A 14659-nucleotide genomic window follows, 5' to 3' on the forward strand; every position below is an offset into this window, starting at 1 on the left:
TGCGTGTCTTCTTTGCGCTTCCGTGGTCGCGTTATAAGCCAGCCACCGTCGCCGTTCTTCGCTTTCTCTTCTCCTCTGTTTTCCAGTCACCGTCGCCGCTGCTCAGTTGAGTCCTCGCCGTCGAACCAGCGTCTGCGCTGTCGCGGCATAGTGCTAGTTAGCTTCGCCTCTTCCTTGCGCACCCAGCCAGCTAGCTCTGGTTGATTGATTTCGTCGTGAGTTCGCCGTTCGTCGCTTTCTTCCTCGCGGCCGACAACCTCACTCGAGCTTCCGTTTCACCGCGGCCATCCTACTCCGGTGAGCCATTGGCCTTGATCGGTGTACCTACGGCTTTGTCTCGATGCTGTGGTGTTTAATCATGTGTTGCTTGCTCGTTTTGATCACTGCAGTCGCCGGTTCTTCCTCACCGACGATCTTTGCTCCGCCGTGATCACCGTGGTCGTCGTCACGCCTCTCCGTTGCTTCTCCGACCTCGCTCCTTGCTTCAACGCGTTCGGGGTGAGCTACTGGTGCTTCCTGGATCCTTTGTTTGTGTTCTACTAGTTTCATGTCGTCGGCGTAACGCTGCCGTGCCACCGCGTCCGCCATGGCCGACGTCGAGCTAGTATAGGGATGTAATCAGTGCTGATAGAGACATCAATCGATGCGCCTAGTCTTGGTGATCGTTTTGGTACTTTGGCCGTCGCCGTTGGACTCACTGTCGACGAGTTTACGTCGGTTAGCACCGTCGCCATCGTGGTCAAACGCGCGAGGTTAGGGATGACATGTGGGACCCGTTGTCAGTGACTCAACGTTCAAATGGATTTTTCTATTTTCAGATTTGAATGAATAGTAATGTAATTTGTTATTTTTGTGTAGATTTATTTAGAGCTCCAAAAATTATGAAAATTTCTGTGTGACCTCTATGTGATGTATATTATTTAATAAAAATATGAAATATTGTTTTTCAGCACTTTTTGAATGTGATAAAAATTGCTCAATTTATTAATAAATGGATTTCCCTGATTTTTCTAGGCTTGTTTAATTGTCCAAAAATTGTGAAATTTGTTTTGCCACTTACTTATCATGTAATGAACATGTACTAAAATTTTTAGCTCAATTAGAATAAGTTGATTTATTTCATAATTTTGAATTAAATAATTAATTCATAAAAGCAAATAATAAGCTTTAATGATTTAGGTTTTTGTTTGGAATTTTGGATTGAGTGATGATCTTGGGTCATTAGTTGATAATGATCCCTGACAATTGATGTATGTGTCACGAAAAAGAGTTAGTTTGTTTGGCTTGCAACTGTACCGCGAAGGAAAGTTGGATTCAACTTGTTAATTTTTGCATCCATCATCGAGCATCATGTTTCGTATTCTGCATCATGTTAAACATGGCATTGTTATTACATATAGTGAACGAAGGTGAACATGTGGTAGTTAATCAAGTTGTTGAGGAGGTTAATCCGTCTGTTGAGATCGGATCGAATACTTGTGAAACGTCGAAGGAACATGACTTTTTTGTCAACGAAGGCAAGCCCCGGATGCATATAAACCTACCTTGTGTTTTACAAATTAATTTTGCTGTTGCTTTCTGTTACTGCATTAAGTAATTAGGAGTTAAGAACCTAATTGGTGCATTACCACTCTTGTTATTCCATATTTACCATATTACCAGTTTTAAATTCATATATGCCTAGTTTTGCTTAGCCATGCATAGAACGATGAAAGTCGGGTGATTACCTGCCACCTGCAAGTTTTAAATGGAACCTTGGTTACATATGTTATCATGTGATATGGGGATGTGGAGTAATAAATCTAGACCGGGCGGACTCGGTGTGTGTGAGCCGCAAGACATGGAGGTCTTATGAGCGGGCTCTTTCCGCCTATATCGATTAAGGTCCGTCCGTTGTTGAACTATGTGCGGTGAGACTTTGTAGTACTAACCACATACTCCGGTAAGCCTTAACTCGGCTATTCTATTATGAGAATGGCTACTCGCGCATTGGGAGTGGAGAGATGGCGAGAGTAGCGTGTACCCACGTGGCCATGGGCTAGAATGGTGGAGTATTGTATTCTCGAGTGGCGTGGACCCGTTCTTGTTTTAGAGGATCCGAGAGTAGGTTGGTATATGTAGGTCGGGGACCTGCATATGTCGTGTGGTCTGGAATCCCCAGCTGGGTTTGTAATCGGTTCGAATCGTCGTTGCTCCTCGGTTATGGAGACTCACTTCTCTGTTCATCATCGTAGTACTAATAACTGGAACTCGAATAAGGCTTGTGAAGGTGTTGAATATGAAGTTTCATGATCTCAACAAGGATCGTGTCAGCTTTGTATATGATTTTATGAAGTTTTCTATACAAAGAATTTTGTTAAAGAGCTTTTACGCAAAAGAACTTTGATTATTGTTAAAGCTATACCTTGAATCCCTAAGCCTGCATTCCTAAGTTATCAGTTACTATTTTGGTTAAGTCTTGTTGAGTACTTTTATACTCAGGGTTTGTTGACCCTTGTTGCAGGTGAGCCTCATGAGCAGATCTGTTTTGGATCGTGCTGCATGACTATTGTTCGTTCTGACGATGAGAAGTAAATGTGTGATCATTGGGCAGGATGTTTATTTTGTGTGTTATGTATATGTTAATTATGCCACTCCACTACTACTATGGTTTGTAATAATTATCGAACTTAGTTTGTAAGGTTTGAAACAACTGGTTTGTAAACTATGTTATCGTAAGACTTTCGTTGTTTTTACTCTGGTGTTGATATTTGAATAAATGTGGTAATACTGTAATGACTTTGTAATGTGATCCTGCTCAGAAATCGTGGATGATTCGGGGTTCCCCGAGGACACCCGACAGACTTCTTAAGTTACTAGGAACATATGCATAGTTATCAAATGTCGTGGGACAGTGACAAGTGCATGTGGGTCCTATAATTTAGGAGGTTCTGTCACAACATACCAAATGGCGAGGGTTCTCACAGAGGAGGACGTGGCCAAGGGCGGCACTGGTTCATGCCTGCTGTTGTAGGCGGCGCGGTTCGTGGAGGTCTCGAGGTCGTGGCGGTGGATTGCTCGTGTATGGAGGTCGCCATGGTCGAAGGAGACATACGCAGGGTACGAAGCGACTACTGCAAAAGGTCGTAGGATAGGAGACCATGAGGCAACCGTCATAGTGCGTAGGACCCAAAAAAATTCTGCAGATCCGCTTGAGCGTGTTATATGGAATTGAATAACAGAGCAAAGGACAGAAAGAGCGGCAGAGCTATGCCGGCCAAGCAAAAACGGCGCGTCGGCGGTCCAGATCTGCACGAAAGCGAGCGAGCGCTAAACAGTAGGGAGGAACAAATGGGTGGCATCGTTCACCATGGTTGCAAGCTCGGGGTGGGAAGCCGCTCCTCAGCTGGTCTGACGCGCAACCGTTGGCAAGGCTGGCCGCCCGCCGCCGCCGCTAGGGGAGAGGAAGAGGCGCTGAAGCGGTCCACGTGTGCAGCCTCCGTCAAAGAAGGACGCCGCATCTCCGGCCGCTGCCGTAAGTAGGGAGAGGAAGAGGAAGAAGAAGCACAGACGGAAACGGCGACGCTAGAGTCCGGGTGAGGAATTCTTTTTTACTTTGACGGACGGAGAGAGCGAGGGTCAGCAGGAGGGCCCGCCCAATTAAACGAAGCGAGACCAAATCGAGGATTACACACGCACGAGTCCATGTGGTTGCATACGATTGGTGAATAGTAATAAAATAGTAACCAGATCGCTCTCAACACGCGGATTCTAAGAGCTATATGAAGTTTATTATTACTACTGTGCCCCGCGTGCCCGTGCGTTGCTACGAACATTTTGTATTAAAAACACACGGATCTTACGATAAGATAACAATACTGTAAAAATTAAATATCAATGTTAAAGTTATAGTTAATCTAAAAGGCAAAGTTTGTGAAATTAACAGTCACGGAGAGTGCGGCGTCACAGGCTTACAAACTCTACTTTATAGACTGTGAAGTGCCACGGTTAGGGTAATTGGCTTCAATGGTCTCATTATTTTCTCCATCCCACTTTATGATTGTAATTAAGGTATATGAAACATGGATGTCGTTAATTTAGAACTGAAATGATATATTACTATATAAAATTGTATTATCTTTGTTCTACTTTGTTTTTAAAAAAGTATTATATACTCTCAGTTTAGTTTTCTAAGCACTAATAACGAAATCATTTAGATTTGTTATGTTCAATTCATTAACCAAACAAAAATAGCGATAATTATTTAGCTGATTGAATCAAACCCTAATTATGATGTATTTTTATATAGCAGGTACCCCGCGCGTTGTCCCGGGTTAACAGCCAGTTAAATTGGTGCCAAGAATGTCTCCTTACATGCTTATATTATCCAATTTCAGTGTGGAGAACATGTGGGTAAATGGAAAGAATATCAATAACCTTACACAAAGAAACTAATCGCTACATTGTTGTCGAAGATCTAGGACGCACTACATTAATCATGTCTGCGGAGCATGGCGGGCATCCAGTAGCTATGGTGACGATCGAACAGACCTAGTACGGTGAACTGTTAGCTGTGCCTCACCACCTGAGTCATGTAAATAGAGGAGACATCAGGTGTGGGATAACTTCAGAAAGTATTATTTATGCCCACAAAATCGTGCTGAGTTCATAATGGCGAATGCTACATATTAATACAGGTACCATAGGAAAATATAATTTATAGAAGCATAGGGAAAGATAAGTTAGATGTAGCAAACAAATGAAACAGTAGCATAATTATGTGTATGATGTAATTTAACTGCTCAGGTGGAGCCGCCAGAAATTTTTTTGCAATATAATCTTGCAATGATCATGTATAAAGAGTATAGCACAACTTCGGCAGCTGAACACATTGAAGCTATCATAATATAATTGTTTAGGAATTTAGGATACAGTATAGTCATTATGTCCATGATGTAATAACTGTGATACAGTTAAGGAAACCTTTGCTATGGGTAACACAAAAAAATTAATAATGTATCACACAATGATTATGAGAAGGATGTAGTGCTTGTTAGGGACTTCATGGCACATGATAAAAATCGAGATATATAGCTAATTAGGGAGTTGAATATGGCAGTGGAAGAGGTACACAGAATGTTCCAATTTCTTATAGCAACAGGCTACGGAACCATACATACAGGAAAACAAAGAGGTCATTGTAGTTTTTTAAGGCAACAGAATGGTCCAATTTTCTATGGCAACAGAAAAATAATAATGATGTGGCGACTAAAATCCTGATTAGCAAACCATCCAACCATGAAATTAACGATGCTCAGATTATTACCTTCTGCAGCCAGCCTTGAAACTGAAATAGGATTGATCTGTTTTTTCAGCAAGCATGCTTTGATCCTACACCTGATAAAATACTGTGGTTCTGAAGGTTAGCTATTTAGAAAATTAATAATTGTAGTGCCTCAACCTCATGTCGATGAGATTACTTAGACACTTAACTTACTGATATCTGGTTGGGATGTACACTGACCATGTGGTTGGAGCATGGAAGCAGAAACATGGATGCGTCGATAAGATTCTTTGTTGTGGTTAAAACCCTCAAATATTTAAGTCGCTTCCAAACTTCTAAACTAAATATATATCATCCACGGCCAATGCAGCGATGGCGACGGTGGTGTAGACGGGGCCGCATGGGCGTAGACAACAGGGAGGAGCGGATGGGGGAGGGTGTGGGAGACCTAGATATAGGACGCGTGGACCGACGGTGCGTGCTGGCGGCGGCGCAGATCGGAAAAAAATAACGCCTTCAGGAGGGATCGAACCGTGGAGGGAGGCTGCGGGAGTGCGGGGCTGGCGGCGGGGGGGGGGGGGGGATGGAGTGGAGCGCGTGATGTGGTATCGCACGGACGAGAAGGAGGAACGATCCCAAAAAATTGTCTTACTTTTATTTTTTTTAGTTGTAGGAGATTCAAATTCCTAGGCAAAATTTTCTCTCACAACAAATCACTCGGAACAATGTTTCAGCTTATTTTTTCAGCGAAGCAAACGGGGCCAATATATGTTGTAAAAGTGGATCTGGGATGTTTCATGTGTTGCAATGATAATATGCTCATATTGCAAGCCTATGTTTCATGTGTTCCATATGTTTTTAAGTGTTTTATCTGAATGTTTGCATATGTTGCTATGGTTATACATGTATGTTTTAAGTGTTTCAGACGTATGTTTCAAGTGTTTCATCTAGATGTTGCATGTGTTACTACGGCTATATACGTATGTTTCGAGCGTATGTTTCGAGTGTTTCAGATGTTTCAGACTTATGTTACAAGTATTTCATCCGAGTGTTGCAAAACTAGATCTGGACGTTGCATATGTTGCTATGGCTATACACGCATATTTTAAGTGTTTCATTTGTTTCAGACATACATTGCAAGTGTTTTATTTGGATGTTTCGAAAGCAGATCTCGGAGGACCACATGTTGCAATGGCGTGGTGTCGTCGTTGCTTAGGTCATTGCAACATGTGCTCCTACTGCTGCGTGGGTCACCGTGCCGCCATGGATGACCGCGGCGCCTGCTGGTGCTGCTGCTGCTGCGTCCATGCGTGCGTGGCCGCGCCGCCTGCTGGTGCTTCTACTGTTGCGTGCATGCGGCGCGTGACCGCGGCGCCTGCTGGTGCGCGTGACCGCGCCGCCCGCTGGTCCTGCTGCTGCGTGCATGCGGACACGTGAAAATGTCATCGTGGTTCGCTCAGAGCACGTCCATCAATCATGTGTAGGTTGTCTTTACTGCTGCTTTTATTTTTAAATTAGTTTCCTTCGTATTCAGTCGCGGGCCTGTGGCAGCGTCCCATGCAACAACTCTCAAACAGAAAGCATCGTTATCAGTTCAGGGTATCTCCTATGGAGAACCTCACTAAGTGATTTTCCTAGCTTTTCATTAAGCCACGTCATCAGCTTTCCATCCATCCGGCACTAACTATCGCTTGGTCTTCACCTCCAGCTATCCTGCGCTCTCCACTAAACCATCATCACGCGTGCATCGAAACCTCTCCACGAGCCACCACGCATGCATCTGTGAGATCAAGCGTACGTGGCCATATATCGTTGTGCTTGGCTGGGGCGATGAGAGCAGCGGTGATGGTGGCGCTCCGCCCAACATCATGGTCCTGCCCAGGCTCCATCGATGGTGGGGACGATGAGGACGCCAGTCACCAACATCACAAACGCAGAGTACTATTTCAGGTCCACACCGCCATCGCCGGCCATCTTGCCGCCTCCATGCATCCGGTGGCTAGCCGGCTACCGTGGTGCAACCCATCGGCCACCGCCTGCAGCCATGTCCGCACAGGGACGATGTCTTCAAGGGACGGGGAAGGACTGAGCTTGCTGTACTAGGGCGGGGGGTGTCTTTTGGAAGGGAAGGGGATAGAGAGAGACATGCGCCATATGCGCTCGCACAGTTGTGGACGGAAGCCTCGGTGTCGTCGGTGGGAAAGGATTTTTTTTTTTCCTCTCATCTTAAGTACAGTTATAGAATATGTTTGGGTACAGACACACATCACTACACACACGCACACCTCACACACACGGTATACGAACAAATCTACAACTATACCTAGACAACGAACGCAGCTAAGAGATACTCGAAGAGTTTTCCCTTTTTTTAAGTAGTAGAATTTTTCCGTCATTTACCCAAACAAGCCGGAGATGGTTTCCCGACAGAACCAACGTCCACGTCGCCCGAAATTCCCTGCACCGTCAGATCTTTGATTTAACGGTCCAGATCGGTTGAAGCGGATCGTCCGGAAGCAGCTTCTCTTTACCTTCTCCGGCCTCTCCTCGACTTCTAAACGGCTTCTCTAGCTTCTCGTCATAATCCAGGCAAACAAATATATACACTTGCTTCTGCTTCATATTCCAGATTCTTCTTCTCTTCCTTTCCTCTCTCTCTCCTCTTGGATCCCTCTCTCCCTCTCTCCCCAACGTGGCCACGGGCATGGCGACGGCGGCTGGCACCAGCAGGAGGCGGTGGCGGCGCCTGCCCTCGCCCTCCTCCTCCCCCTTGCGTCGCCGCGTGCCTGCCGGCCCAACGCCGACGGCTCATCGCGCGAGGTGCTGGCTAGGCGTGTCGTCGCGTCCGGGCCACCGCAGCACGGGCCCCAGCCGCCGCCGTCGCCGTCGCCGGCGACTCGCGGATGGGCGCCGCTAGTGGCCTCTGGCGAGCCTGCGCTCCCGGCGCTGCCTCCTCCCGCCGTTTCACGTCTGCTATTGTTCCCCACGAAACCCTAGCTGCATCTTCTTCCCTCCGCCCTGACCTTTACTGAGCCCAGCGACCTTTCCAGAGGCAGGCGCTCCCTCAGCCTCGCAGGTACTCGGACCTCCTCTAATTTCACTTGATTTCTCTGATTTCTCCTCCAATTTAATTGGTTCATACTCTAGGGTTCCTATGTTCATGGCAGTTTGGTGTGTGTTTCTTTTGCATGAAGCATGATACGATGCAAACAGGCAACAAATGTCAGGATACATGCAATCGGTCATTGATATGGAGGTATCAACCGTTTATTTCCACTCTCAGTTCTCAATCATGGAAATGCAAGTTCCTTTCGGTTTATCATTCTATCCCATACATTTTCCCACCTTCATAGTATTACCATGGTTGTGCTGGAAACACAGTGTTAGCATCGTCTTTGTTAATGGCTAAAAAAAACCCTTTTGGCAATCAGGTACAAAGTTTTGACTCATATTTTGTTGCTCCGATGAAGGCTCCGATGGCCGTGCTTATAAAATAGTTGCGTTTTTTATAATGTAGGAAAAAGTATTTTTAGTTTACAGAGATTGTTTGATTACTGAATTCATAGATAAGTTTGCAATAATGCATAGATAAGTTTGCAAAAGAGGGAAACTTACCTGTGTTGGCAATTCATTAAGTATTTGCACAGAATTGCCTACACATAGGAAAATTAAACCCAATGAATTCAGTAATCTCTTGCGAATTGCCATGTCATATTTTCCCTCTTTTGCAAACTTATCTATGCATTATTGCCATCGGAGCAACCTTTGTTTTATAAAATAGTTGCGTTTATCAGAAACTTACCTGTGTTCTCCGATTTTACCTTTTTAGAGGATCGTTTAAACACTATACCAACGATAGCTATTCTCTTGCGAATTGCCATGTCATATTTTCCCTCTTTTGCAAACTTATCTATGCATTATTGCACTAGAGCTGTAATACTCTTCGACTTCGCTTCTCCTGGTTTGGATAATGCGAATTAGAGAAGGCAATGATGAGAGAGAGTTTGTTTACCTGTAGCATATTAAGAGAGTGCCTACCAGTCTGAAGCAATTTAGAAATGTTAAAAAGCTTGCAAGGATTAGCTTCTGTATATGTAGGCATTGCTTCATCACAGACCACACCACTTGCCACCACCTTACTTAAATATAATGTGTGGCCAGTCTTCTTATGTTTTGTTTCTGAACATATAAATCTATATATCATGTGAACAGGAAGTAATCCAAACAAGGCCGGCCTGCTCCTCCGCCAGGAGCGCCGTCCACGTCGCCCAAAATTCTACCGTTCATTGGATCTTGACCATCGACGGCTCAGGTTGTTTTCATTTGATTCTACTGAGATCAACTTCTGATTTTACTGCTTAGCTTCTACCTGGTCTCTTCTACCAGAAACGACTTGCTCTTGCTTCTCATTAGAATATGTAAAAACTAAATATATACTCAGCTTCCCTTCTCTTCCCTTAAGCAGAAACTTCTCGGCCCGTCCCGATCCATCCATCCCGAAAAAAAACCTCCCTCTCGCTCTCTTTCCCGTCTCCCGACGCCCACAGGGGCGGCGGCGTGGGGAGACCGTGCCGCACTGCTGTCGTCCTCCTCCTCTGCCGCCCTCCCCGCCCTCCTCCGCCATCTCATCCTCCTCTCTCCCCTTACCTCCCGAGATGCTGGCGCCATCTCATCCTCCTCTCTCCGCTTACCTCCCGAGATGGTGGCGGGCGCAAGGACATGGCGCTGCTTCGAGCTGCGCCGCTTGAAGCATCGTGGCGGCTGGTCGAGCCGGCGGCTCCCTTCCTCTTCCCCATCCTCTGTGCGGCCTCTTGATGCTTCGTCTCGCTAGGGCACGTGTGCTCCTTTGGCCGGTGAAAACTTAGGCACCATTCCGGATGGGCCTAACCCTAGACCCCGCCGTGCACTCTTTTCTCTTCTGCCTCCCCTTCCCTACAGTTCGATATTTGCGGTTCTCTACTCTTTGATTCATAGCTATTGTAGGTTTAGGATTTTGAGCCAAGTTTATGTGCTAAAATATGGTGCTCTGGTATGCTCTACGACTTCCATGTGCTTTTGATCAATGGTCTTACATTCATGTTTTTTTTAATTTGGCATATGATTGATAGTCGAGGGCTTCAATTTATTTGTTTTTAGATATAACAAGACTACTAGGCGTATTAAACAAGGGGTTGTTCCTATTATAATATTTTGTTTATTTATTGTGGCAGTTCGAAATCTAAAATATATTAAACACACGTTGTGCCTTGTGCCTCTTTAATTGATCCTGGTGCTTATATTTTTTACTCTATATTGGTACCTAAATGTTGATCCCAGTGCTCATATTTTCTACTCTATGTTCGTACCTAAATGTCTAATGGATCAACTACATCAAACCGATCTACCGCTGCATCTCGGTTCAATGGTGTCTCTTAGGCCTTGTACACACCTATATATAATGTTTCCTTCTTTTTATAGTCGCGGTTAGAAGTCTAAAATATCTTAGACAGCGCCATGCCTTATGTCTTTTTAGCTTATGTCGATGCCCATATATTCAGCTCACTTTATTTAGGAGGCTAGCAAAATATCCAACGTATCTGCTAACTATTATTAAATATCTTATCCTATTTATCAGCACATGACTTTGTTAATTATATTTGTCAGCAATATTTATGAATCCACCTTCAGATACAAGTAACACCATGTATGCTAGATTTGCCTTAGGAAAGTAAAAAAAAGCCCATGTCTTGTGTCTTTTTAGCTTATGTCGATGCTCATATATCCTGCTCTCTCTATTTACGATAGTACAAAAAAGTCCAAAGTATCTGCTAACTGTTATTAGACACCTTATACTATTTGTCAACAATTGACTTTATTAATTATGTTTGCCAGTGATATGTATGAATTATAGCTCAACATATAATTAACACCATGTATGCTAGATCTGCCTTAGCATAGTAAAAACAAAAAAAAGTAGTATGGTCTCTTCAGTTTGATTGCCCTTTTTATGTTCATTTCAATGGTTGTCCGAACCATATTTTTATTAGATTAATGTGCTTTGGGACTCAATAGTAACCTTACTTGCCTTTTCTACAGGTTTCGTCATCCGCCTGCTAATGGATTTGTTAACTATTTTTCATCGACATGGACCTTAGTTCATTGGCTTTGTTGTTCACAAAGACGGTTAGTTTGGCTAACTAAAAAAATATGAGCAAGCCTTGAACTCCTTAGTACCACCTCTTAGGAATTACAGTTTTACTGAAATGAATTATTCGTAGGCTCATCTGTTGGCCCTCTTATGAATCCTGCTAATGCTTGGTCTGCTATGATTCCTGCTGCAATCTCCGCTTCAGACTATTAACTGACTGAACCTTAGAAGTTGATAGTATAAATTAGAAGTTCACACATATTAGAAGTTCATATTACAGATCTTGAATTTCCATTAGTAGTTCTAGATTTGTCTACCACATTAAGAAGCAATTTATTCATTACAAACTTGGTATTAAAAGAAGAAAATCCATGTTGATTTGTACATTCACTGAAATATTGTGTTTCCTGTGCTTACTCACACTTAGATTTGAGGCTCCCTCTTCAGGACACTGTTTAACTGCTAATGTCGGTTTATTGTATGGAGTATTTCTTCAGCTGGTTGAAGTGCTATTTCAGTAATGTCTCTTCTGAGCGGATTGCATTTTTCGTTTAGACAGGCTAGCCTTGTGTGTTGGTTCCAGTAATTTGATAACATGGTGGTATGCTCTATTTTTTTAGAGAAACAAGAGGCAGTGAGGAAGCTGATGGAGACCTTAGGTATCTCAGGTATCTATGAAGATTTTTTCTGTATCTCTGAATGTCTTTCCTCCTAATGTTACAGCAGTCAGTGCTGTCATTCGTATCCTTGCGATGCAGCTGTGTGAGGTCAGCTTCCAATTCTCTTAATTTTTTCTGTATATAGAATAATGTATGATACCAATTAGGATAGTTACCTTTTTGTAAATAGCAGTGTTGAATTCTTTCAGTCCAGCACTAGCTATGTCTGACAATGATTAATGTTGATCATGATGATCTTCTTTTACCTAAATTAGGTGAAACAATACAATCTGATAATGGATTGGAAGCAGCGGTTACACACGCATACCCACGTACACACTGCACTGATCAACCATAAGTGTTCCTTCCTGATTACTGAAGCATGGATATAGTTGAAGATTCAGTGGACCAAACAGCTATGCCAAGGTACACACATCAGCAGGTGCAACTTCATAAATCCTTACTGCTCTGCAGGAATTGTTACTTCCTTTATTTACCATACGGCTGCGGTAGGAAAGATGTATCTAGATCAAAGCCGGTCTATTTTTTTAGGAAACAAGGAGGGGGGGTCTATTTTTCACCACGACGCCAAAAGTTAATAATGCTATATTTAGTTTTGTTAGTGCTCCTATGTGCACCAAAATAGCATTCTCTATTCCTATGTGGCCATGGTTCAGTGTGTATCTTAAACTTACACTGGATAGAATAATATATTGTGACGAACCTCCATAGTATACTGTGCAGGTTACTAAAAAACTCATTCTAGAAAAAAAAGAACTACTTCATATCCTCCATTCATTATTCTATGCCTTCAATACCTTGGGCCTAAAGAGAATTCAGGATCTAACTTTTCTAGAGCAAGGTGGTGGTGGAGATTTCCTCAGTATAAAATTGAAAATCCTGAAATGAAACATGTGTGTGCTTCTATGGAATAATTGCAGTATGGTTCTGCTTCTGCTTTCTACTGAGTAACTAAAGGTGCTCATACAGATAAAAAGTGGTATGCATTTCCATTAGTTTTGTACCATTAAATGGTGATGTTATGACCGGCATCCATTATCAGCGCAGGAGGCCCAATCGTGGCTAAGGAGACTGCCGGCATTAGAGGGCCCAAGGGCCATAGTTATATTATTTATAATATTAGGAAGGGGTTATTTATAAATTATTATTAGCCGGAGACTAGAAATATTTGTAAGACAATTATTGTGGAATTAGGCAGAAACAATATAACTGTTTCTGGCTTCCCTCAGGGAGCCGGGAGCTTGCCCTAGCCACAACTTTTCTTCTTCTCGCGCGAGATCATGGCGCCCCGACGCCGTTCTTCCCTGTTCAAGCCACGACCTCTCATCTCCGACTCCTATAACCTACGCCCTAAGCAGGGAAGAGTCTGAGTTCCTATCAGGTGCATTAGCAGCTGTGTTCCTTGGACTAAATATAGTGGTCTCATCCTATTTATGCCTGCTGATATGCAGGTTCTTTTCCTTATCAGGGTCTCGGGTTGATGATATTTGTAGCCCATTCTAAGCTATCCGGTTTCTTTGATGTTAATTTCTTACCGTATATGCTCATTTCTTTTTATTAACCATACATATAGTGCCATGATCCTTTTCATGGACAGGTGCTCTGCCAGTTTGATTTTTTCAATGGTTCTTCCAGAAACATACTCTGTCACTGAGTTTTTTAGTGCCTCGTCCAATAAGAGATTTGAGACAAATATATCAATCAAACTTGGATCGAGAAACGTATCATGCTTTCTGTTAGAATTCGAATCCTATATTTTTAAGATTCGACGCTTTTCCTCGGGTTTCTATTTTTTTAGATTTAAGAGAAATATATATCAACTAAGTTTAGGATAACAGGTACATTTAACTCTGCCCAGCTTTACCCACTGTTAACATGATTTTGACCACAATATCATGTTTCGTTACAATCTAGGTTTACCGTGCACACATTATTCTTCAATTTAGTTTGCAAACAAATAATAATACCTTGTCCTATTTTCTGGATTTCAGTATTGTCATCCATTCATCAATAATTTGGCCTACCCGCTGATCACAGCTTGCTAACAGAACTTCCTAATTGGCTTTCCTATAGGTCCAGGAGGGAGGACACGAAGGTCTCCTCTGTCATGGCGCCAGGAGAGGCAGGGCAAGACCAGCAGCTGCATCGCCCACACGTTCTGCTGCGTGCATTCACTGGAAAACACACAAAAAAAAGCACAATAGATATTCTTGCATTGCAAATCCTGTAGCCCTACTGTATAATAGCCAGGTTATTGCACCCCCATCTATCGTTAGTTAATAACAAGACACAAACTTACTTGCTTCCTTTCCAAACTGTTGAATGTATAATATCTAGCCTATTACTGTCACGACGAGTATTCCTAAGGTACAGCGATGTGGGTGTGAACTAAACTTATGTGTCTATCTATTTCAATACCTAGAACAATATTTATTCACTGTTATAATGCTACCACACCATAAACCAGATAAAAACCTTTATCGTCACACCTTACTTCTCTCAGATTTTTCACACGCGCGCGCGCGCCCCGCCACTAGTTGGTACCAAGGTGCAATTATTTTCTCAACGCTAGCACATGCACAGGTTCCA

General features: G+C 43.2%; 1 long non-coding RNA gene across 3 annotated transcripts; it reads left to right on the forward strand.

The window, feature by feature from the left end:
• The first annotated feature begins 9465 nt into the window (after positions 1 to 9465).
• LOC136545493 (uncharacterized) lies at positions 9466 to 14512 on the forward strand. 3 transcript variants are annotated; one of them, XR_010781052.1, is made up of 6 exons: positions 9466 to 9575; positions 11339 to 11425; positions 12011 to 12058; positions 12325 to 12475; positions 13300 to 13451; positions 14144 to 14512. It is a non-coding gene; the product is annotated as an uncharacterized lncRNA (long non-coding RNA). The 3 variants fall into 3 exon arrangements; XR_010781050.1 differs by lacking the exon at positions 13300 to 13451 and having other exon boundaries at positions 12325 to 12491; XR_010781049.1 differs by lacking the exon at positions 13300 to 13451.
• Positions 14513 to 14659: the final 147 nt, after the last annotated feature.

Source organism: Miscanthus floridulus, chromosome 3 (assembly GCF_019320115.1).
Source record: "Miscanthus floridulus cultivar M001 chromosome 3, ASM1932011v1, whole genome shotgun sequence".
Classification (NCBI taxonomy): Eukaryota; Viridiplantae; Streptophyta; class Magnoliopsida; order Poales; family Poaceae; genus Miscanthus; species Miscanthus floridulus.